A 26423-nucleotide genomic window follows, 5' to 3' on the forward strand; every position below is an offset into this window, starting at 1 on the left:
GAGGACAGGTCGAGGAGAAGAAGCAGAATAATGTAGAAGGCAGAGGACAGGTCTAGGAGGAGGATCAGAGTAATGTAGAAGGCAGAGGACAGGTCTAGGAGGAGGAGCAGAGTAATGTAGAAGACAGAGGACAGGTCTAGGAGGAGGAGCAGAGTAATGTATAATTCAGAGGACATGTCTAGGAGGAGGAGCAGAGTAATGTATAAGGCAGAGGACAGGTCTAGGAGGGGGAAAACAGAGTAATGTAGAAGGCAGAGGACAGGTCTAGGAGGAGGAGAACAGAGTAATGTATAAGGCAGAGGACAGGTCTAGGAGGGGGAGAATAGAGTAATGTAGAAGGAAGAGGACAGGTCTAGGAGGGGGAGAACAGAGTAATGTAGAAGGCAGAGGACAGGTCTAGGAGGAGGAGCACAGAGTATGGAGAAGGCAGAGGACAGATCTAGGAGGGGGAGCACAGAGTAATGTAGAAGGCAGAGGATAGGTCGAGGAGAAGAAGCAGATTAATGTCATTACATATCCTCGGTCTGCTGCCTCCATCTACCAGTAAAATGCTCAGGAATCGGGGATATGCATTGAGTGGCTGTAGGAGAGTTTTTCCCATTGTCTTGTTCCAGCGCTGAAGCAGCATCTGTGTTCCACTTAACACAGGTTAAATAACGCATTACATAATCCATGTCTTTGTGGATTAAGTCACAATTCTGTGCGCAGCCAATAAAATTGTAGTTTCCAGCTATGAAGGAACTCCTGGGCGTTACATAACGCAGTGATCTGAACCCGTGCACGCAGCGGCTCGCCTGCACATTCTGCTGCTGGAAATCCTTCTACAGAAAATGTACAGGAGCTGCTGCTGTGCTTCTATTAGTCTAAAGAAGAACATTTGTCTCTGGCACAATCAGCTGCATCCAGCTCCCGAGAGTTCAAGAACATAAAACAACCAAAATAACCAATAAATACCGCACTCATTCTCCTCCTTGTTTTTTTTTCTATTCCTGTTTTGCTATTTCTTAGTCGTCTTTCGACTATAGTCCTCTTATAGATTCCTTTGTCTCCTCCAGACCCCGTACTACTATTTCCTATATCTCTGCATGACTGACTTGTTACTGCTAGACCCCTCTGAAACTACTAGACCCCTTTTATCCTCTTGCTTTAGACACATTTTTCACTGTCTGATTCTCGGGTACCCTAGAGACCCATATTTCTTGACTCTTTGTCCTCTCCAGACACCTCTGTTCACTTCAGACCTTTCAGCCTCCTTCACACCCTTCAGTCCTTTTCCAGCCCCCCTGTCCTCTAATGACATACACACGTGGTCAAAATTGTTGGTACCCCTCGTTTAATGAAAGAAAACCCCACAATGGTCACAATAATAACTTGAATCTGACAAAAGTAATAATAAAAAATCTATGAAAATGAACAAATGAAAGTCAGACATTGTATTTCTGCTTTCACAGAATTAAAAAAAAATATAAAACTCATGAAACAGGCCTGGACAGAAATGATGGTGTCCCTAAAATAATGTGACAAAAGGGGCATGTTAAATCAAGGTGTGTCTATTAATTAGCATTGTGTCTACAATCTTATAATCAGTCAGTGGGCTTGTATATAGGGCTGCAGATACTCACTGTGCTGTTTGGTAACATGATGTGTACCACACTCAACATGGACCAGAGGATGCGAAGGAAAGAGTTGTCTCAGGAGATTAGAAAGAAAATTATAGACAAGCATGTTAAAGGTAAAGGTTATAAGACTATCTTCAAGCAGCTTGATGTTCCTGTCACTATGGTTGCACAGATTACTCAGAAATGTAAGATCCATGGGAATGTAGCCAACCTCCCTGGACGTGGCTGCAGGAGAAAAACCAATGACAAATCAAAGAGACGGATAATACGAATGGTAACAAAAGAGCCCAGAAAAACGTCTAAAGAGATTAAAGGTGAACTTCAAGCTCAAGGAACATCAGTATCAGATCACACCATCCGCTGTTGTTTGAGCAAAAGTGGACTTCATGGGAGACGACCAAGGAGGACACCGTTGTTGGAAAAAAAAAAACAAACATAAAAAACCCAGACTGGAATTTGACAAACTACATGTTGACAAGCCACAAAGTTTCTGGGAAAATGTCCTATGGACAGATCTGACAAAAATTTAACTTTTTGGCAAGGCACATCAGCTCTATGTTCACAGATGTAAAAATTAAGCATACCAAGAAAAGAACACTGTCCTTACCGTGAAACATGGTGGAGGCTCTGTTATCTTCTGGGCTGCTTTGCTGCATCTGGCACGGGGTGTCTTAAATCTGTGCATGGTACAATAAAATCTCAGGACTATCATAGGATTCTAGAGAGAAATGTGCTGCCCAGTGTCAGAAAGCTTGGTCTTAGGAGCACTTTGCACACTACAACATCGCAGCTGCGATGTCGGTGGGGTCAAATCGAAAGTGACGCACATCCGGCGTCGCAGTCGATATTGTAGTGTGTAAATCCTTTCTGATACAATTAACGAGTGCAAAATCGTCGTAATCGTATCATCGGTGTAGCGTCTGTCATTTCCATAATTTGGAAATGACCGATGTTACGATGTTGTTCCTCGTTCCTGCGGCAGCACACATCGCTGTGTGTGAAGCTGCAGGAGCGAGGAACATCTCCTACCTGCGTCCTGCGGCTCACGACAGCTATGCGGAAGGAAGGAGGTGGGCGGGATGTTTACGTCCCGCTCATCTCCGCCCCTCCGCTTCTATTGGCCGCCTGCCGTGTGACGTCGCTATGACGCCGCACGACCCGCCCCCTTAATAAGGAGGCGGGTCGCCGGCCAGATCGACGTCGCAGGGCAGGTGAGTGCATGTGAAGCTGGCGTAGCGATAATGTTCGCTACGCCAACTATCACCATGATATCGCAGCTGCGACAGGGGCGGGGACTATCGCGCTCGGCATCGCAAGAATCGGCTTGCGATGTCGTAGTGTGCAAAGTGCCCCTTAGTCGCAGGTCATGGGTCTTGCAACAGGATAATGACCCAAAACACACAGCTAAAAACACCCAAGAATGGCTAAGAGGAAAACAGTGGACTATTCTGAAGTCGCTTCTATGAGTCCTGACCTAAATCCTATTGAGCATGTTTGGAAAGAGCTGAACATGCCTTTGGAAGAGCAAACATGCCGTCTGGAAAAGGCAACCTTCAAATCAGGGGTGGGATTCAAATTTTTAACAACAGGTTCTCTGTAAACCCTGCCCATTTGAAAACCACACCCATTATGTAACCACACCCATTTTGTTAGCCACACCCATTTTCACGCACTTTCCTCAACCAAAAAATCCAAGTAATTTAAAGTATAATCTCTTTCCCCTTCTTCCCCTCCTATACCGTCACTCTCCTGTCCATGACCAGTTGCTCCAGTCACTGTCAGTCATATTGTATTAAACGGTTTTTCTACCATTTTTAAAAATTATTACTAAAGGAGCCCTGCTAAAATTGGAACGGACGACTTTCCCCTACAGATCCCAACCAATGTGGCTGCTTTCCCCTACAGATCCCATCCCATGTGGTCTCTCCCCCCCTGCAGATCCCATCCCATGTGGTCTCTCCCCCACTACAGATCCCATCCCATTATGGCCTCTTTCCTCCTACAGATCCCATCCTATGTCGTCTCTTTCCCCTACAGATCCCATCCAATGTGGCTGCTTTCCCCTACAGATCCCATCCCATGTGGTCTCTCCCCCCTGCAGATCCCATCCCATGTGGTCTCTCCCCCACTGCAGATCCCATCCCATTATGGCCTCTTTCCTCCTACAGATCCCATCCTATGTCATCTCTTTCCCCTGCAGATCCCATCCCATTATGGCCTCTTTCCCCTGCAGATCCCATTCCATTATGGCCTCTTTCCCCCTGCAGATCCCATCTCATTATGGCCTCTTTCCCCTGCAGATCCCATCTCATTATGGCCTCTTTCCCCAGCAGATCTCATCCCATTATGGCCTGTTTCCCCAGCAGATCTCATCCCATGTGCTCCTTTTCCACTGCAGATCCTGTCCCATATGACTCCTTTTCCCATGTAGCTCCCATCTTATGTGGTCTCCTTTCCCCATATAGCTGCCATGTTATGTGGTCTCGTTTCCCCATATAGCTGCCATCTTAGGTGGTCTCCTTTCCCCATATAGCTGCCATCTTATGTGGTCTCCTTTCCCCATATAGCTGCCATTTTATGCGGCTCCTTTCCCTGCATCTTCGGCTCACTGAGCACTTACCTTCTCCAAGCACTGGCGGCCTCTCCTCTGTCTCCCGTCCTCCGCGGCTCTCTGCACACACTGACGCTGACAGACGGCAGGAGGAGGAGCTACCTCCCCACACTGCCGTGACCTCTCTGCAGCATCAGCACGTCGCTGCACGCCGGGTCAGGGAGCAGACAGGCTCCACTGAACTCGGAAGTGCGGCGCAGAGGTACGGGGATTCATTTGTGTTAGAGTCTTAAAGAGACACTAACACAAATGAATACAGGCAACCGGATCGCCGGAGCTGTTTCTTGCCGGTTCGGGGAACCGGCTGCTATTTTAACAACCGGTTCTCCCGAACCGGACAGAAGCGGCTGAATCCCACCCCTGCTTCAAACACAAGACAACTGGAGCAGTTTGCTCTTGAGGAGTGGCCAAAATACCTGTCGAGAGGTGCAGAAGTCTCATTGACAGTTACAGGAATCGTATGATTGCAGTGATTGCCTGAAAAGGTTGTGCAACAAAATATTAAGTTAAGGAGGAAAAGGAGGAGGATGAGGAGGAGGAGGGGGAGGAGGAGGAGAAGGGCGCCATCATTTCTGTCCAGGCCTATTTCATGAGTTTTATTTATTTTTTTTAAATTCTGTGGAAACAGAAAAGCAGCAATGTCTGACTTTCATTTGTTCATTCTCATAGATTTTTTTTAAAATATTATTACTTTTGTCAGATTCAAGGTATTTCTGTGACCATTGTGGGTTTTTCTTTCATTAAATGAGGAGTACCAACAATTTTGACCACGTGTGTATATACATATCCTGTGATCCCTACACTGAACTCATGATACACGTCCTGTGATCTCTTCTGCTTAAAGTGAATCTGTCAACAGGTTTTTGGTACCTGATTTGACAGAAGCATGATGTAGTCAAAGAGATCCTAAATTCAACGATGTATCACTTAGATTACTGGTTGTAGCCATTCAGACACAATCAGAATTTTTTGATTTAGCCATGTAGCAGAGCTGAGAGAGCTGTCCCCACCCACATCAAGCTCTCTATAGAGATTTTACATTGTCAGTGAGGTGTCAATCACAGCAGCGGTGTGCCCTGCACATGACATTGTAGTCCCAGAAATGAAAAGTCCTACTTGTGTCCTGCTTCTTAAACAAACATTGCAAATAAACAGATCGGATTTTAACAAGACAGGCATCCCTGAATTCTCTGTGTTAACCCTTGCAGCATATTGTCTTCAGCTGACATAGCAAAAACCTGCTGACAGATTCCCTTTAAATTGATTTCATGATACTCGTCCTGCTCCCTACACTAAGTAAGGAGACTACACCGCCGAACCTTGCTACAATTTATTTTAATGTGATAATTCAGCATAGACAGGAGCACTTCAGCTTTTTTTCCTTTGCACATATACATTTTACTCACCAGTAATTTTCTAGCTCTGTAACTGGTTTCATCCTAGTTCTGTTGCTTCATTACATGTTGAACCATTCATTATGGGCTTTTGAGTCATGCGATCCCAGTAAGTGTAACGGTCCAATATCTGCTCTTCTGTAGAGACCAGAGTTCTGTCTTCTGTGTGTTGCAGGCTTCCTGTGAACTATAAAATGACATCATCACCTTCTAATTCCTCCCTCTCAGACCCCCTTCCCACCCTACTTCTGCCTCTATTTCCAGCGTCCTGATGAACATTGTGTTTATTTTTTGCACGAGAGTGATGATGTAGAAGAGTCCATGCAGAGTCCTGCAAAGTAATATTGAATCATACTACCTTTCTCTGCCCTAAGCAAAAGCCCCCATATACTCAACTGAGATACAGCTGTTCTCTCTTCTCCTTTTTAGGACCAACACAGTGAAACCGATCTGCTTTATATTCATCACATAGTAAATACAGAGACTGCTGGATATGTACACACATCACATAGGAGACTGCTGTATATACATCACATAGGAGACACTGAGACTGCTGTATATACATCATATGATACACTGAGACTGTTGTATATACATATAGCAGATAATCAGACTGCTGTATATGCATCAAATAACATACACCAAAAGTGCTGTATAGACATCACATAGCATATATATCAAGACTGCTGTATACGCATCACATAGGAGATATCGAGACTGCTGTATATACATCACAGAGGAGCCACAGACTGCTATATACACATCACATAGGAGACAATGAGACTGCTGTATATATATCACATAGGAAACACAGACTGCTGTATATACATCACATAGGAGTCATTGAGACTGCCGTATAAACATCACATAGGAGACACTAATGCGGGCTTCACACGGTACGATATATCTGGCGATATGTCGTTGGGGTCACGTTGTTAGTGATGCACATCCCGCATCGTCAGAGATATCATGCCATTTGACACCTATGAACGAGCAGAAATACTCACCTTCTCGTTCATCGTTGACACGTCGTTCATTTTCATAATCTCGTTCTCCTTCTGTGCTCCGGTTGTTCGTCGCTCCCGTGGCAGCACACATTGCTCCGTGTGACACCCCGGGAGCGACGAACACAGCTTACCTCCATCCCGCCGGAAATGCGGAAGGAAGGAGGTGGGCAGGATGTTTACGTCCCGCTCATCTCCGCCCCTCCGCTTCTATTGGCCGGCTGCCGTGTGACATCGCTGTGATGCCGAACGTTCCTCCCACTTCAGGAAGAGGATGTTTGCCGCCCACAGCAACGTCGCCCAGGAGGTAAGTACGTGTAACGGGGGTTAACGACTTTGTGCGCCACGGGCAACTAATTGCAAAATTAGATTTATCGTCCCATGTGACACCCGCATAAGACTGCTGTATATACATTACATAGGAGACACTGAGACTGCTGTATATACATCACATAGGAAACACTGAGACTGCTGTATATACATCACATAGGAGGCATTGAAACTGCTGAATATATTTCACAGAGGGGACATTGAAACTGCTATATAAACATCACATACGAGACACAGAGACCTCTTTCTATACATCATATAGCAGATACTGAGACTTTTGTATATACATCACATAGGAAACACTGAGATTGCCTTATATACATCACATAGGAGGCATTGAGACTGCTGAATATATATCACAGAGGGGACACTGAAACTGCTATATAAACATCACATAAGAGATACAGAGACCTCGTTATATACATCATATAGGAGATACTGAGACTGTTGTATACACGCAATAGAAAACTCTAAGAAGAGTGTGTCTGGACCATCATGGGAGCAGATGCTTAACCCTAGAACGCATACCTGGGGCCTCGCAGGCCTGCTAAGTTACTTGTTTTCTATTGTATATTTTGTATGATTGCGCGTTCTAGGGTTAATGAAACAGCTCCCATTACAACACGCTAAATAAGCTAGAAAACGAAAGCCCTCAGAGTCATCATGGGAAAGAAAAAAAAAAAGGAAAGACCTTCAAGGATGCCATAGAACCTGACTCGCTTAAAATTGACTCATATCTACAGAGAGATATGTGAGTTTAATATGATAGTATGTCCACGACTGGAACAACAGGTGTCATTCTTTTCATCCAGCACCTCCTGCACTATTGGTCGGTGAGTTGAGCAGACCCTTATTTCAGTGCCACCACCAGCGACTTTCCAATCTCCTTGAAATGCCAGGACTACCTCCCAATGGGGAAACAATGGCGGGAGGATTAACCTAGACTGCAAAAGACAACGCACATATACACTCTAAAATGGTGCAACATGTCAAATACCTGCTTTTTATACTTAACCTAACATTTTACCAGGCTCTCGCTGTGATGCTTTGACACAAACAAAATTCTTTACCTTCACAAAAGTACCTCTAGACAGAATGGCAATCCAGGATTTAGAGTGCTATGGATCCTTCTGATATTCCGAAATATTGAGAACCAACAACAGTTCCCGCCGTGAGTCTATGTCATCCTCACAGTCTTCCAAATCTGCTGATATACACCTCCCACCCCCTGACTGATGGTCTCATGTTCAACAACTGCCGACTATGCAAGATTTTAAATTGCTAATTTCCAAAGTTAAAGATGTATGTCCTAACGAAATTACAGCAGTGAGATGTGATGTCATCTCTGTAGTGCAGTGTGCAGGAGTAATCTATTTGGAAAAAGACCACCATACGGCCAGAGCTGAGAATCACCAACTGCAAGCTCAAAACTCCTGAAACAAGTATTATCAGGGACTTACAGCATCACACTGACAACATAGACAATAAGAGGAAAGAGACATAACATCTGAGTCTACAGCATTCCAGAAACGCAGGGTGCAGAGGATGTAACGGGCACCCATTAGAATATATTATACTCTGTTCTAAGTCGTTCACTGTCACACAGTTTTGCACAAACTTTGCCCGACTGTCATGGCAGCATCGGTCTCTGTTCAAATTCCAGATTCCGACACTCCACCCAATGGTTTCTCTGGTGTCTGAGGCCTATAAGATCTGCTCCCCTCTTATTTATGCTGATCGAATCCTTCCACCCATGACAGCTATAGTTTGTCTTTGTTGGTCTGTGAAGTGTGATGTTCCAAACTTTCTAGTGAAAGTTGTGCTTATTGCTTGGTGCGGTTGTGGAGTTTACCTGTTGCTTTGTAGCTTCCTTCCTACTCTTGTTTTTCCTTCTAAACCTCTTATTGTCTTAACCTTTATGTGTGCGTGCTGTGTGATAGAGTTTTGGATTCCCTTCGTCTGTCTTTCTCTGTGGTTTCATCTCACTACTGTCCCTCCCTCCCCAGAGGAAGGGGGAATCAGATCAGGACTGGTCAGGAGCAGGACCAGGAAGAAGACTCAGGCCTCTCCACCATCAGGAGTGTCCCTGAGATTAGGGATAGCGTAAGGCCCCCTAGCTTGAGGAACAGCTTAGGAGCCCCAGTTCCACACTATCCCATAGTCTACGTGACATTCACATTCCAAAAGCACAGGGTGCAGAGGATGTCACTGGCACCCTTTAGGCTATGTGCGCACGTTGCGTAAATTCATGCAGTTACGCTGCGCTTTGCAGCGCAGCGTAACTGCATGCGTCCTGCGTCCCCTGCACAGTCTATGGAGATTGTGCAGGGGCCGTGCGCACGTGGCGTCTCAGAGCGCAGCGCTTCGGCTACTGCCGAAGCGCTGCGCAAAAAGAAGTGACATGTCACTTCTTTCCTGCGCTTTGCCGGCAGCTCCTGCTCTGTCTATGGCAGGAGCTGCAGGCAGAGCGCATGGAATCGGCGCTCACTACGGACATTTCTGCAGCGATCTAAAGCGCACATGTGCTCTTCAGATCGCTGCAGAAATTTCTGCAGGGCTTGTACGCAACGTGCGCACATAGCCTTAGAATATATTATACTTAGCTCTAGGTCGTTTACATTCCAGATACAGAAGATATAACAGGCACCTTTCAGACTATATTATACTCAGTTCTAGGTCGTTCACCCAATCGTCCTATTAAAATGGACAAAATATATAAATATATATATATATATATATATATCGCTATTAATTACACAGCGCTTTACATACATTGGCAACACTGTCCCCATTGGAGCTCACAATCTAAGGTCCCTATTTGTATGTCTTTAGAGTGTGAGAGGAATCCGGAGTAACCGGAGGAAACATACAAAAACACGGGGAGAACATTGAAAACTCCTTGCAGATGTTGTCCTTGGTGGGATTTGAACCCAGGATCCAAGCGCTGCAAGACTGCAGTGCTAACCACTGAGCTATCGTGCCGACAAAACACATAAAGTCTTACGTTTGAAAAATATGGGTGTTATGCAGGACATGTTATCTGCCATATCACCAATTACCTCCGGTAAGAGTAGATTATGGCCAAAGCACATCCAGCCAGGTAAATCAAATTTAATGAACCCTTGATCCAGTTATGTCAAGATCTTTAATGGCGCACCTTCCAACAACGTGGAGCCATACATCAGCTTTTGACTCTACTACGTGAAGGTGAAATATCATACAGAAAGGGTTTCCCTTTTTATCTAACAGCTAGGAAAAATGACAAGACAGCGACAGAGAAGTGTCCAGAAAATCTAAAGTTTTTTGTAGGGTTCTCAACATTAACGCTCCTAAACTACCAGATTGTGACTATCCTTTGAAGCCTTCTCCATTGTCACAATTTTCATCTCACAAATTGTGCCTGCGTAGTTTCGGAGACAACAACTCTGGGAGATTTAATTCCCCATCGGTCTATTACCAAATGTAAAATTACCAGAATCCTAAGTAATGTGGTGCTAGTTCTCTCTTTATTATTTCGTATGATATATTGTTATATTGATGAATACTTGTTTCTGGGGGCTACCAATGCCTCATAAAAACTGCGCTTAGTGTTTTATTGTTAAATAAAGCCCACCACATCCTCCCTGAGGAGTTGTCATGCATTAGTCGTACTTAGATAATTAGTGCAGTTATGCAATTTTTTAGTCCAGTCTTCCTATATGCATCTCCCCTACTGGAATCACCCTGTGTTGGTTTTGTCTTTCTTTACTACATGTTGAGATATATCTAATTTTTTTATGTGTTGGTTGTTTTGAGTGTTGTGATAGTTTTGATCTTCCTAGTTTACAGTTTCTGACACTCTAAATTCTTTCTAAACGCTCCCCTCCTCAATCCATGCTGAATTCAGCAGCCAGGATTATCTTTCTGTCCAGGCTTTGCACTGGTAACCCATCCACTACAGAATCCAATATATATTTATCACATTTACACACAAAGCTCTCCACAGATCTGAACTTCGCTACGTCTCTTCCCTCATCCCTATCACCGTACTTGTCTTCTCCGTTCTGCTAATGACCAAAGACTGACATCCTCTATAATCTGAACCTCCCACCCCGTCTCCAGGACTTCTCTCTTACTTCACCAAAAAATTGCTGTTCACAGACACCTCCATCCAATCTCACTGAGCGAGAGCTCGTGTGCAAAGAAGAATGAGCAAAACTGTCAGCCTCTAAATGTGAAAAGCTGGTACAGACAAAACCCAACGACTTACAGCAGTAGTTGCAGCTAAAGGTGATCCTACAAAGTATTGACTCCACAGGGCTAAATACAAAAGCGAGTCACAATTTTTTATTTTTTAAATATTTAGAAAACCATCTATCATTTCCTTTACACTTCACAAATACTTGCTACTTAAAGGGAACCTGTCATCAGAAATTTCGCCCAAAAGCTAAAAGATTCCCCCTCTGCAGCTCCTGGGCTGCATTCTAGGAAGGTCCCTGTTATTATTGTGCCCCATGTGAGACCAAAATAAAGCCTTTATAAAGTTCTACCTTTTTGTATGCAGCTTCTGTAAATCCGTCACGGGGGCGGGCTCTCTGCCGTCCGTTATTCTGCCTCCTGGTCCTGTATGCCGCCCCCATCGCTCCTTTCCATATCTGATGCACCGCCCACTGCTCCAGCCATCCCCGCGCATGCCCAGTGCCAGTCTCACAGGACTGAGCAGTTTGACCGCTGGTGACGTGTGCACAGGCAAGTGATTATGGACGGGACTGTGACTGTTATCAGCAAGTACCCGCCCATAATCTCGTGAGCGCGCAAACCTCTCCAGCATTCACACTGAGCTCAGTGTAGATGCTAGACTGTATGGGCTGCTTCCAGGGATGACGTCCCTTTGTCATGTGATAGTATTTCGAACACGCCCCTATCACATGACAAAGGGACGTCATCCCTGGAAGCAGCCCATACAGTCTAGCATCTACACTGAGTTCAGTGTGAATGCTGGTGAGGTTTGCGCGCTCAAGAGATTATGGCCGGGTACTTGCTGATAACAGTCACAGTCCCGTCCATAATCACTTGCCTGTGCACACGTCACCAGCGGTCACACTGCTCAGTCCTGTGAGACTGGCACTGGGCATGCGCGGGGATGGCTGGAGCAGTGGGCGGTGCATCAGATATGGAAAGGAGCGATGGGGGCGGCATACAGGACCAGGAGGCAGAATAACGGACGGCAGAGAGCCCGCCCCCGTGACGGATTTACAGAAGCTGCATACAAAAAGGTAGAACTTTATAAAGGCTTTATTTTGGTCTCACATGGGGCACAATAATAACAGGGACCTTCCTAGAATGCAGCCCAGGAGCTGCAGAGGGGGAAGCTTTTAGCTTTTGGGCGAAATTTCTGATGACAGGTTCCCTTTAATCTTCGTATATCACATATAATTCCAATAAAATACATTTAGGTTTGTGGGTGTGACATGAAAAGCGGGCCCTAAAAACGCATTTCTTTAGACTAGCCTATCACCTCACTGCCCTGTTCTAATCTAGACCCTTTCTGCCCTCATAACAAAAAATATACTTCCAATTCTTGTCCCCTGTATCTGTATAAATTCTGGCCAATGACGAGTTTATGCAGCTGGTTTTGAATACCCTATTAAATCGATGGCTGGAGCATATATAACAAGCTTTTCTCCCCCCCATTCACCTTTTGTGTCTCCTCTATTTCCTCATACACTGTAAGCTTATGAGCAGGGCCCTCACTTCTCCTGGTATCTTAATTTTGGGTTTTTTTATTGTCTCAAATTGTCTGTACATGTCCCCTCTGAATTGTAAAGCGCTGCGGAATATGTTGGCACTATAGAAATAAAAAAAAATGGAAAAGTTCACGGGGTATGAATACTTTTTCAGGCCACTATATGTCTGGTAACATTACTTCATAAGTCACCTGATCATATACATTACACTCATGTTATAAAATGGTTAAATTGTTTTCTCCCAACATAAGGGGTCTTAACTCAAACATTCGAAGATGCTCCTCCTCCTAGGTATATGCTGCAGTTGGAACGTGACCTGGGACTCTCCTTATCAGATGTACAAAGAAGTCAAATCTTGTTGTAGGCACACAAAACTTCTCTAAGCTCCAGGCTTTAGGAATACAACTTTAAACTTTTGGTGAGGTGGTACAGTGCTGCATCCAGATAACACAAGATGTTTCCCGGAGTGGATCCCTGTTGCTGGAGGTGTGGTGCGGAAGAGAGGGACTTTGTACATGTCTTTTGGTCCTGTCTGGCTCTGCAGCGATTCTGGGCTGGAATGGGAGAACTGATGAGACGAGTGACTGGAACGGCTCAGGTGCTGGGTTCGGAGTTGTTCTTGCTACAACTGTCAAAGTCCTCATTCTCCACTTAGAAATTCACGTTGTTGCGTTTCCTGGTGAGGGTGGCTAGATCGTGCATCCCTTTGAAATAGAAGTCTGATGCTCCCCCAGTCTGGCACTTTGAGCCTCTAGGGTCAATGATCTACAAATGGAAGATTTGACTTCCTCGCTTTATGACAGATATGAGCTCTTCTACAGGACTTGGTACCCATGCCTGGAATTTAAGTTCTCGAATGACTTTGGTCAGCCTGTTGGTTGATTCCTAGGCCTTGGCCTCTCGGTCCTGTGTGGTCTTACCCCTGGAGGAACCCGTCCCCCCCACCCTCCTTAGCTGCTTTCTCTTTTTCTGTTCTTTCACCTCCATACAGAATCTTTTATCTTGTAATTTAAAAATACACGGACCCGCATCATGGGTTGGGAAGGACAATTTTAAGTGTTCCTGTGTACGGATTGCGTTTGTTCTCAACGTTACATATACTTGGCTTATGACTGATAGCCCTTGTTTTGTTTGAGTCTGTCTATAAATAAAGAATTTTAAAAAATAAAACATCAGAAGGTATTTGGCACTTCAGGAGATATGTAAAGCTAGGGCTGATATCATTTTCTTACAGGGCACACACTTTCCAGAGACCTTTTCTCTTCTTCCTTTACTTTTGCACTCGTTTGCTATCCTAGTGGCTCCTTTGTGTCCACTACAGATCTCTAAAGTTGACTCAAACCACTGGGTTCTTAATCTATGCGATACCCTCTTGAGTGAAGAGGGGACAGGTGAAATTTATAACATCATTTTTTTCTCGCCTTTCTCCCACTTATGGATCCGCCCAAATTAAAAAAATGACTTCAATATGTCCTTTTCGGAGACTAGAGATTGGCTTTCTCTATTGGACAAAATGTTTCTCAATCATCCAAGGGATTCCGTAAACTTGTTCGCTCCTCTATGCTTGTGGAGGGTAGATAATATTACAGCCGAGAATGTATATTCTGTTGTTATTCTCATCACACTCCTAGCCGTTGTAGTGATACGGCACACTCATCCACATTTGAGGTAGGCACGGTAGGCGACTTTAAGCAAAACATCCAGGCTGCTTTATTAAGATTCCATAAAGTGAGTCACCAAAACAGAAAAATAAATTGTCTTTCTTTGCAGGACAATAGAATATACAGTCCTAACAAAGGCACTACAATATTACTTCAGCACAGTCTAAGCATGGAGACTTCACACAGGAGGACTTCCAACCTCCATACACAGATTTCTAATGATTTCACCTGGACTTTATCTCCACAATACCATGCCCCAGGGTGAGGATATGTCAGCAGTGCATTCCATCCATCTCTATGACTGCTCATAAACCTGGCCCTTGTCAGCCCTATTAACCCTCTCAGTTCTATATGTACTGCAACTAGCTTCCAGGCTTAAATCACAGAGGATAACCACCTCCGTGACACATATCTTCCCTCTATGCCATCTTACACTGTATAGACAATTTTGGGGATATTATGGTACTCCGATCATTGCACACTGCCCACACAGAACCTATATAGTGGACAGATTACACTCAAGTTAGTTTACAATTAGTGTGTGACTCACTTGAGACTAAACAAATCCCTTCTAATGAACCCTTTCTCACATGAAGATCTACGAAAATCCCTTCTTAACTATGTCTCAGACAATACCCCATCAGCCAAATCGATCCATATATTATGGAAGACCCATAAAAACGGTATTTAGAGCGTAGTGTATGGCACTTTCTTTTTGAATGAAAAAAGATAATAAACTAAAATATCATCTTTACAAGACAGAATTAAAATAATTGAAACTCAACTAAACAATCACTCAACTAAACTTCTTCTTAAGAATGTGATTGACCTCAGAGCCCAACTATAGACCTTCTCTCGTCAAAGATGAAAAATTACTTTGTTACTCTCGGCAATGTTATTATAGATATACGGTAGTAACAAAACCCCCAATGTTCTTGCTAAAAGGTTCAGAGGCCAAATAGTCAGCTAGAACTATCACTTGTCCACAATCTAAACTATCTGACTTGGAAAAGGATAAACTTTTGAATGAATATCTATTTTCTTGTCATCTAGCCAAGTTATCTCAGGAAATTGTGGATTGCCTAAATCTGGTTGTTGCATTTGTCCTCCGGGTCGACTCTATGTGCATCTAGTAGATGAACAGACATAGAAAAGCTGTGGCTTGCTCCTTATCACCTCAACCTTTTGATATGTGGAGCACCAATGACATTATCTCTCATGCTCCACTCGGTACCATGGCTTTCTTTAGGGAGATCTGGCACAGATGTAGACTAAAATATCAGCTGGCCGCTCATATGTTTCTTGTCTATCCCTCATCTCCTGGTGAGCCACACAACTTTTGTGACTAGTCAGTGGATAAAGGTTGGGCTATTTTCTTTTATTGATATATTAGAATCTCTTATGAGGAAACTAAGATCATTTAATGAGTTACACAATATACATAACCTATCTTTAGCTGCGTCTTAGTATTAAGACTTTTAGTGGTTCTGAGCCCTGTATGCCTGCAGCTTTCAGTATTTCTCCTACCAGTCTCCTGAATACTTAAGGCTTCCAGTACCTACACTACCAGTTTCCTGTCTGCCTGTGTCTTCCAGTATATCTTCTACCTGTCTCCAATCTGCCTGAGGCTTTTAGTACCTCCGCTACCAGTCTCCTATCTGCTTGAGGCTTTCAGTACCTTTGCTGCCAGTCTCCTGTCTGCCTGTAGCTTCCAGTACCTCTGCTACCTGTCTCCTGTCTGCCTGAGGCTTTCAGTACCTCTGCTACCAGTCTCCTGTCTGCCTGTGCCTTCTACTACTTCTGCTATCTGTCTCCTTTTTGTCTGCAGCTTCTAGCACCCCTGCTACCGGTCTCCTGTCTGCCTGCACCTTCCAGTACCTTTGCTATCAGTTTGCTGTCTGCCTTTGCCTTCCAGTACCTCTTCTACCTGTCTCTAATATGCCTGAGGCTTTCAATACCTCCGCAACCAGTCTCCTGTCTGTGGCTTCCAGTACCTCTTCTACCTGCTTCCTGGCTTCCAGTACCTTTACTACCAGTTTCCTGTGTGCCTCACCTGCCTGCTGTACCGACACCCTTGGCCATGGTGCCCACCCGAACCTAGAGCTTGGAGGATCCACCTGACCTGCTGAGCCTAAATACACAACTTTAATTCAACAATACCAGAGGTCTGGTGGAGACGCAATGCTGGTAGAGACTCTCTATATCAGACCTTCTGGACTTTGACACTGGCGGGAAGTGGATAATCTTCATTTACTAAATGCCTCTAGACAAATGGACAAAGCTGGTGCCAGACGTCATTTATTGATAGCAGCAAAGTATGTGATTTCACTCTTTTGGATTGTGGATTTCCTCCTTCAACATCTGATTTATACTGTATGCAAGAATAAAAGACCCTCGTTCAATGGAACAGCTGACAGCCTCCACATTCTACAGATACATTTTTGGTTGTTTTTGGATTCATTTTTTTTTATAGAATACGCACAATTTTATTTTATTCTCTCTCTGTTTCTCCTCTGACGAGCCTGAATATTAACATAAGAATATGATAGATGAAACACATTTATTTCACTGGAGAGCAAGTTATTTGTTCCTTAATAGCTCTGTAATTCGATTATTCCATACAAACTGTGCTAACATCTATAACATATATGTTTATATATTTTTTCCTTCTTTTTTTGTGATTTTAAAACGGAAATAAAAATGAAGTTAAAAAAAAAAGAATACACTGAAACTGCTGGACAGTATATCACAAAGCGAGTACACCCCTCACTTTTTTGTAAATATGCTATAAGAAAATTGCCAACACCCGGAAACTGAGCTGCAGCACGGTGGCCAAGACCATACAGCGGTTTAACAAGACAGAGAAGAGCGGGAACGGGGCGCAGACATATTTGAAGACCGACATGACAGGTGTTTGTAAGCACAAGGCACGAATAGGATTTATAGGGAGCTGGGCAATAAAGGGTTAACAGTAGGATCTGCACATTCACTTAGGAATGTTAGGGGGAGGGAATCCTAGGACTTGAGTGAGTTAGGAGGTCACATGGTTGGGAACTGTTTTAGGATTCGAGGTAAGTTTGGAGGAAAGGGTGTGGAGGTGTGGATACCTTTTAAAAGAGGAGGAACCGTTGGTGGCATCCCTTTTCACCTGGATTCTGGACGGGAGAACGAAACGCCCACCCACCCCTTTTTATTACTTTCGTTAATAAATAATACTACTACTACTACTACTACTACTACTACTACTACTACTACTACTACTACTACTACTACTACTACTACTACTAATAATAATAATAATAATAATAATAATAATAATAATAAAAAAAAAGGGGGAATACTTTGGTGTATGTTAAACATTGTGGAGGTTGGAGGTGCAGTGCAATGTTGTGTTCCTGTCAAGGCAGCTGAGGTGAGGAGGTCAGGGATGGCCTGGGGTTTGCGGAGAAAGAGGTTTCATCGGAGGGATGCTGACCCCCTTTAAAATTGATTACAGTTATCTTACCACTGGGACGTTTCCCGGGGAACAGGTTAAAAAGTTGGAGAAGGCCAGTTTCAAGATTGTCTCTAGGTAGTATTGTCTTTGCTGGCAGTGTGGGCTGGAGGAAGGGACCATGTTCCATATATGGTGGTCTTGCCCAGTACTGCAAGCCTTTGGTAGGGGGTACTCAAGGTGGTAAAAGAGATCACAAATGTATTGTTGCCTGCCTCACCGGAAGCGGTGCTTCTATTCATGTTCCCTATGTCCAAGGCCACCTATAAGAAATCTTTACTGTGGCACCTGTTGCAAGCCCCCATTACAATAATCCCTCATCACTGGAGATCTACTGACCCTCCCTCATTAGATGAGTGGTTTGCGGAGATTACCCTAGTCCATCGTATGGAGACCTTGGTCGCTCAAACTCATGAAGAACAAGCTAGTATTGCCACCAAATGGTTCCACTGGGAGGCCTTCCTATCCTCTCCACTGTATTGGACTGTCCTGAGGTAGAGGTGGCCTAACGACATATAATTACATCTTAGGGGTTCTCAGTGGGCTTGTCCCCCGGTATGGTGGATTCTCGTGTTCAGAGTTATAACTTCTCGGATCTGCCCTGTGACCGAACCCCCCCCCCCCCCTTTTCTTGCTATTCTTTATAAGACATTTCTGTTCTTACTTCTCTTCCAGGTCATAGACACCGGTATTGGCACTGTATATGCTATATTGTGAGGTGTTCTGTGTGTTTTTCCTTTTTGAAAATCAATAAAATCATTAACGTTGAAAAAAGTTGGAGAAGGGACAGCACTGTGGTGATATCCCTGAGTCGCAGCGACTGGAGATTGTATTCTGGTGATGTTTCACTGGTTAGAGACCATCCAGGATCTCCTCAGAAAGTTAAGGTTTATGGTGATATGTTGATTGCAATCAATAAAGGCTGATGTGGCCACTTATATTCCAACGTCACTCAGCGTTGTGTGTTTTATGTGCTGTGGGACTTTACAATAGTCTCGTCAAGGATCCACTCAGAACAGGCTTTGCGATGATCGACCAAAGAAGTTGAGTGCTGTGGGACTTCACAATAGTCTAGTCAAGGATCCACTCAGAACAGGCTTTCCTATGATCGACCAAAGAAGTTGAGTGCACGTGCTCAGCGTCATATCCAGAGGTCGTCTTTTCAATATAGATATACAAGTCCTATCAGCATTGCTGCAGATGCTGCAGGGGTTGTTGGTCGGTCTGTCAGTCCTCAGACCATACGCCACATACTGTATCAAATTGATCTGCATGGCTGTCATCCCAGAAGGAAGCCTCTTCTAAAGATGATACACAAGATCATAAACAAACAGTTTGCTAAAGACAAAGGAGACTAAAGAAATGGATTATTGTAAGCATGTCCTGTGGTCTGATGAGACCAAGATAAACTTATTTGGTTCAGATGGTGTCAAGCGTGTGTGGCAGCAACCAGGTGAGGAGGACGAAGACAAGTGTGTCCTGTCTACAGTCAAGCATGGTGGTGGGAGTGTCATAGTTTGGGACTGCATGAGTGCTGCGGGCAGTAGGGAGCTGCAGTTTATTGAGAGAACCATGAACGTAAACATGTACTGTGACATACTGAAGCAGAGCACGATCCCCTCCAATCGGAAACTGGGCCGCAGGGCATTATTTCAACATAACGATCCCAAATACACCTCCAAGGCTACCACTGCCTTGTTAAAGATACTGAGAGTAAAGGTGCTGGACTGACCAAGAATGTTTTCAGACCTAAACCTTATTGGGCATCTCTGGGTCATCCTCAAATGGAAGGTGGAAGAGCGCAAGGTCTCTAACATACACCAGCTCTGTGATGTTGTCATGGAGGATGGAAGAGGATCCAGTGGATCCTGTGAAGCTCTAGTGAACTCCATGCCCAAGGTAATTAATTCAGTGTTTGAAAATAACAGTGGCCACGCAATATATTGACACTTTGGGCACAATTTAGACATTTTCCCTTAGGGGTGTACTCAGTTTTGTTGCCAACGGTTTTAAACATTAAAAGCTGTGTGTTGAGTTATTTAAAAGGCACTCAATTTACACTGTTATACAAGCTGCACACTGACTACTGTACATTGTATCAAAGTGTCAGATCTTCATTGTTGTCCTATGAAAAGATATAATAAAATATTTATCAAAATGTGAGGGGAGTATTCACTTTTGTTATATAATGTATATACAACACATAGGATAGACTGAGACTGCTGTATAAACATCACATATGATATACTGAGACTGCTGTAAATACATCACATAGGATATCGCAAGACTGTTGTATACATATCACATAGGATATACTAAGACTGTTTGCTGTATATACATCACATAGGCTATACTGAGACTGCTGTATACACATCACATGGGATATCCTGAGAGTACTGTATATACTTCACGTAGGATAGAATGAGACTGCTATATACAGATCACATAGAATATACTGAGACTGCTGTCTACACATCACATAGGATATACTGACAATGCTGTATATACCTCCCATAAGATAGAATGAGACTGCTATATACGTATCATATAGGATATACTGAGATTGCTGTATACACATCACATAGGATATACTGATAGTGCTGTATGTACCTCACATAAGATAGAATGAGACTGGTATATACACATCGCATAGGATATACTGAGGCTACTGTATATACCTCACAGAGTAGACTGATACTGCTGCATACACATCACATAAGATATACTGACCAAACTCATTGAGATTTACAGCTGAAACAAAAAAAAAATCCAAAACATTTCAGAACACAAATCTCAAAGACTTTAGACTGGGGAGGTCTGAAGAACATGGAGCACAACTATCGTCGGGTATCTCAATATGTAGCCATATGCCCTACAACATCTACACATAGGTGCCACAGTATAAAGAATGAGCCCAGTACATTTGCTTTTATCACAAACATTACAGCATCCTATCGGCAAAGGCTAAAGGAAAATCACTAAGCTCCTCTAGTAGTTTTTGATATGTTCTCCTTCCTTGGCACTGCTGTTGGACACCAGTGGGTTGAACTTTGTCTTTCCAGGAGGACAGTAGAGGTCAGAAGATACCGAGTGTTGGACAGACACACCTGCTCAGTCACAAGGGTGCAAAGTCCAAGATGTACAATCACAATATGTTTCAGAGCTGGACCGGCTCCTTCATCAGGTTCTATATAAAAATCTTGTTTGACGCTAAACAGAAGCCAATTTAGGTCGGCACGATGGTGTATTATTGGGACTGGAGCCAACCCCTTGTCCTTTAGCTACTGCCTGCAGGATGGTGAGTTGCGGGAGCTGAAGTCGAGCAATCGTTCTTTAGCTACTGCCCTAACGATGGTGAGTTGCGGGAGATGGAATCAAGCGCTCGTTCTTTACCCACTGCCCGCAGGATGGTGAGTTGCAGGAGATGGAGTCGAGCGCTTGTTCTTTAGCTACTGCCTGCAGGATGGCGAGTCACAGAAGCTGGAGTTAAGCGCTCGTTCTTTAGCTACTGCCCGCAGGATGGTGAGTCGCGGGAGCTGGAGCTGAGCGCTCGTCCTTTAGCTACTGCCCTAAGGATGGTGAGTTGCGGGAGATGGAGTTGAGCGCTCGTCCTTTAGCTACTGCCCTAAGGATGAAGAAACAACAAAGAGCCAGCACCAATGTGCACTAAGGCATCAAATATTCCAAACTGCATTATAAAAATTTTTTTTGAGATTTTTGGCAAAAAATTGCAATCTCTTGAGCTGCTTCGCCACGTCACGGCAAATCTCATTTGAAGCAGTCCTACACTAAAATATTTTTATAAAATGTGCCATGCGGCCTCACATATAAATAGCAGAACTGCTCTCAGCAGCACTCACCTGGTCTATTGCAGTCCCGTACCCATGACTGAGTCATGGCTGTGGGCGGGACAGGTCCAAGCAAATGCTGCATGAAGTATATATATAGCCTGTGGACAAAGCCTGATGACCCAATGTGAACAGTCACCAAACGCCAAAATCTATACAGATGGAATACATCCCAAATTGGGGTGCATAGCAAGGTGGAGGTCAACCACCGACCAATTCAACAAAGAAACAACAAAGAGCCAGCACCAATGTGCACTAAGGCATCAAATATTCCAAACTGCATTATAAAACATTTTTTTGAGATTTTTGGCAAAAAATTGCAATCTCTTGAGCTGCTTCGCCACGTCACGGCAAATCTCATTTGAAGCAGTCCTACACTAAAATATTTTTATAAAATGTGCCATGCGGCCTCACATATAAATAGCAGAACTGCTCTCAGCAGCACTCACCTGGTCTATTGCAGTCCCGTACCCATGACTGAGTCATGGCTGTGGGCGGGACAGGTCCAAGCAAATGCTGCATGAAGTATATATATAGCCTGTGGACAAAGCCTGATGACCCAATGTGAACAGTCACCAAACGCCAAAATCTATACAGATGGAATACATCCCAAATTGGGGTGCATAGCAAGGTGGAGGTCAACCACCGACCAATTCAACAAAGAAACAACAAAGAGCCAGCACCAATGTGCACTAAGGCATCAAATATTCCAAACTGCATTATAAAAATTTTTTTTGAGATTTTTGGCAAAAAATTGCAATCTCTTGAGCTGCTTCGCCACGTCACGGCAAATCTCATTTGAAGCAGTCCTACACTAAAATATTTTTATAAAATGTGCCATGCGGCCTCACATATAAATAGCAGAACTGCTCTCAGCAGCACTCACCTGGTCTATTGCAGTCCCGTACCCATGACTGAGTCATGGCTGTGGGCGGGACAGGTCCAAGCAAATGCTGCATGAAGTATATATATAGCCTGTGGACAAAGCCTGATGACCCAATGTGAACAGTCACCAAACGCCAAAATCTATACAGATGGAATACATCCCAAATTGGGGTGCATAGCAAGGTGGAGGTCAACCACCGACCAATTCAACAAAGAAACAACAAAGAGCCAGCACCAATGTGCACTAAGGCATCAAATATTCCAAACTGCATTATAAAAATTTTTTTTTTGAGATTTTTGGCAAAAAATTGCAATCTCTTGAGCTGCTTCGCCACGTCACGGCAAATCTCATTTGAAGCAGTCCTACACTAAAATATTTTTATAAAATGTGCCATGCGGCCTCACATATAAATAGCAGAACTGCTCTCAGCAGCACTCACCTGGTCTATTGCAGTCCCGTACCCATGACTGAGTCATGGCTGTGGGCGGGACAGGTCCAAGCAAATGCTGCATGAAGTATATATATAGCCTGTGGACAAAGCCTGATGACCCAATGTGAACAGTCACCAAACGCCAAAATCTATACAGATGGAATACATCCCAAATTGGGGTGCATAGCAAGGTGGAGGTCAACCACCGACCAATTCAACAAAGAAACAACAAAGAGCCAGCACCAATGTGCACTAAGGCATCAAATATTCCAAACTGCATTATAAAAATTTTTTTTGAGATTTTTGGCAAAAAATTGCAATCTCTTGAGCTGCTTCGCCACGTCACGGCAAATCTCATTTGAAGCAGTCCTACACTAAAATATTTTTATAAAATGTGCCATGCGGCCTCACATATAAATAGCAGAACTGCTCTCAGCAGCACTCACCTGGTCTATTGCAGTCCCGTACCCATGACTGAGTCATGGCTGTGGGCGGGACAGGTCCAAGCAAATGCTGCATGAAGTGTATATATATAGCCTGTGGACAAAGCCTGATGACCCAATGTGAACAGTCACCAAACGCCAAAATCTATACAGATGGAATACATCCCAAATTGGGGTGCATAGCAAGGTGGAGGTCAACCACCGACCAATTCAACAAAGAAACAACAAAGAGCCAGCACCAATGTGCACTAAGGCATCAAATATTCCAAACTGCATTATAAAAATTTTTTTTGAGATTTTTGGCAAAAAATTGCAATCTCTTGAGCTGCTTCGCCACGTCACGGCAAATCTCATTTGAAGCAGTCCTACACTAAAATATTTTTATAAAATGTGCCATGCGGCCTCACATATAAATAGCAGAACTGCTCTCAGCAGCACTCACCTGGTCTATTGCAGTCCCGTACCCATGACTGAGTCATGGCTGTGGGCGGGACAGGTCCAAGCAAATGCTGCATGAAGTATATATATAGCCTGTGGACAAAGCCTGATGACCCAATGTGAACAGTCACCAAACGCCAAAATCTATACAGATGGAATACATCCCAAATTGGGGTGCATAGCAAGGTGGAGGTCAACCACCGACCAATTCAACAAAGAAACAACAAAGAGCCAGCACCAATGTGCACTAAGGCATCAAATATTCCAAACTGCATTATAAAAATTTTTTTTTGAGATTTTTGGCAAAAAATTGCAATCTCTTGAGCTGCTTCGCCACGTCACGGCAAATCTCATTTGAAGCAGTCCTACACTAAAATATTTTTATAAAATGTGCCATGCGGCCTCACATATAAATAGCAGAACTGCTCTCAGCAGCACTCACCTGGTCTATTGCAGTCCCGTACCCATGACTGAGTCATGGCTGTGGGCGGGACAGGTCCAAGCAAATGCTGCATGAAGTATATATATAGCCTGTGGACAAAGCCTGATGACCCAATGTGAACAGTCACCAAACGCCAAAATCTATACAGATGGAATACATCCCAAATTGGGGTGTATAGCAAGGTGGAGGTCAACCACCGACCAATTCAACAAAGAAACAACAAAGAGCCAGCACCAATGTGCACTAAGGCATCAAATATTCCAAACTGCATTATAAAAATTTTTTTTGAGATTTTTGGCAAAAAATTGCAATCTCTTGAGCTGCTTCGCCACGTCACGGCAAATCTCATTTGAAGCAGTCCTACACTAAAATATTTTTATAAAATGTGCCATGCGGCCTCACATATAAATAGCAGAACTGCTCTCAGCAGCACTCACCTGGTCTATTGCAGTCCCGTACCCATGACTGAGTCATGGCTGTGGGCGGGACAGGTCCAAGCAAATGCTGCATGAAGTATATATATAGCCTGTGGACAAAGCCTGATGACCCAATGTGAACAGTCACCAAACGCCAAAATCTATACAGATGGAATAAATCCCAAATTGGGGTGCATAGCAAGGTGGAGGTCAACCACCGACCAATTCAACAAAGAAACAACAAAGAGCCAGCACCAATGTGCACTAAGGCATCAAATATTCCAAACTGCATTATAAAAAAAATTTTTGAGATTTTTGGCAAAAAATTGCAATCTCTTGAGCTGCTTCGCCACGTCACGGCAAATCTCATTTGAAGCAGTCCTACACTAAAATATTTTTATAAAATGTGCCATGCGGCCTCACATATAAATAGCAGAACTGCTCTCAGCAGCACTCACCTGGTCTATTGCAGTCCCGTACCCATGACTGAGTCATGGCTGTGGGCGGGACAGGTCCAAGCAAATGCTGCATGAAGTATATATATAGCCTGTGGACAAAGCCTGATGACCCAATGTGAACAGTCACCAAACGCCAAAATCTATACAGATGGAATACATCCCAAATTGGGGTGCATAGCAAGGTGGAGGTCAACCACCGACCAATTCAACAAAGAAACAACAAAGAGCCAGCACCAATGTGCACTAAGGCATCAAATATTCCAAACTGCATTATAAAAATTTTTTTTGAGATTTTTGGCAAAAAATTGCAATCTCTTGAGCTGCTTCGCCACGTCACGGCAAATCTCATTTGAAGCAGTCCTACACTAAAATATTTTTATAAAATGTGCCATGCGGCCTCACATATAAATAGCAGAACTGCTCTCAGCAGCACTCACCTGGTCTATTGCAGTCCCGTACCCATGACTGAGTCATGGCTGTGGGCGGGACAGGTCCAAGCAAATGCTGCATGAAGTATATATATAGCCTGTGGACAAAGCCTGATGACCCAATGTGAACAGTCACCAAACGCCAAAATCTATACAGATGGAATACATCCCAAATTGGGGTGCATAGCAAGGTGGAGGTCAACCACCGACCAATTCAACAAAGAAACAACAAAGAGCCAGCACCAATGTGCACTAAGGCATCAAATATTCCAAACTGCATTATAAAAAATTTTTTTGAGATTTTTGGCAAAAAATTGCAATCTCTTGAGCTGCTTCGCCACGTCACGGCAAATCTCATTTGAAGCAGTCCTACACTAAAATATTTTTATAAAAATATAAAATAAAAAAAAAAAAAAAAAAAAAAATTTTTATAATGCAGTTTGGAATATTTGATGCCTTAGTGCACATTGGTGCTGGCTCTTTGTTGTTTCTTTGTTGAATTGGTCGGTGGTTGACCTCCACCTTGCTATGCACCCCAATTTGGGATGTATTCCATCTGTATAGATTTTGGCGTTTGGTGACTTTTCACATTGGGTCATCAGGCTTTGTCCACAGGCTATATATATACTTCATGCAGCATTTGCTTGGACCTGTCCCGCCCACAGCCATGACTCAGTCATGGGTACGGGACTGCAATAGACCAGGTGAGTGCTGCTGAGAGCAGTTCTGCTATTTATATGTGAGGCCGCATGGCACATTTTATAAAAATATTTTAGTGTAGGACTGCTTCAAATGA

At 43.8% G+C, this 26423-nt stretch overlaps 1 protein-coding gene across 7 annotated transcripts in view; it reads right to left on the reverse strand.

Moving 5' to 3' along the window:
- Positions 1-26423, reverse strand: part of ATP2B2 (ATPase plasma membrane Ca2+ transporting 2) — a 287611-nt gene that overhangs the window by 252362 nt on the left and 8826 nt on the right. For 6 of the 7 annotated variants that reach the window (XR_012725099.1, XM_075321716.1, XM_075321719.1 and 3 more), the window contains exon 2: positions 5637-5811. The exons of the other annotated variant lie outside the window; for it this stretch is intronic. The gene's annotated coding sequence lies outside the window, so the exon portion shown is untranslated. The remainder of the gene's footprint in view (positions 1-5636; positions 5812-26423) is intronic. 7 annotated transcript variants of the gene reach the window in all.

This window comes from Anomaloglossus baeobatrachus, chromosome 8 (assembly GCF_048569485.1).
Source record: "Anomaloglossus baeobatrachus isolate aAnoBae1 chromosome 8, aAnoBae1.hap1, whole genome shotgun sequence".
NCBI classification, from domain to species: Eukaryota; Metazoa; Chordata; class Amphibia; order Anura; family Aromobatidae; genus Anomaloglossus; species Anomaloglossus baeobatrachus.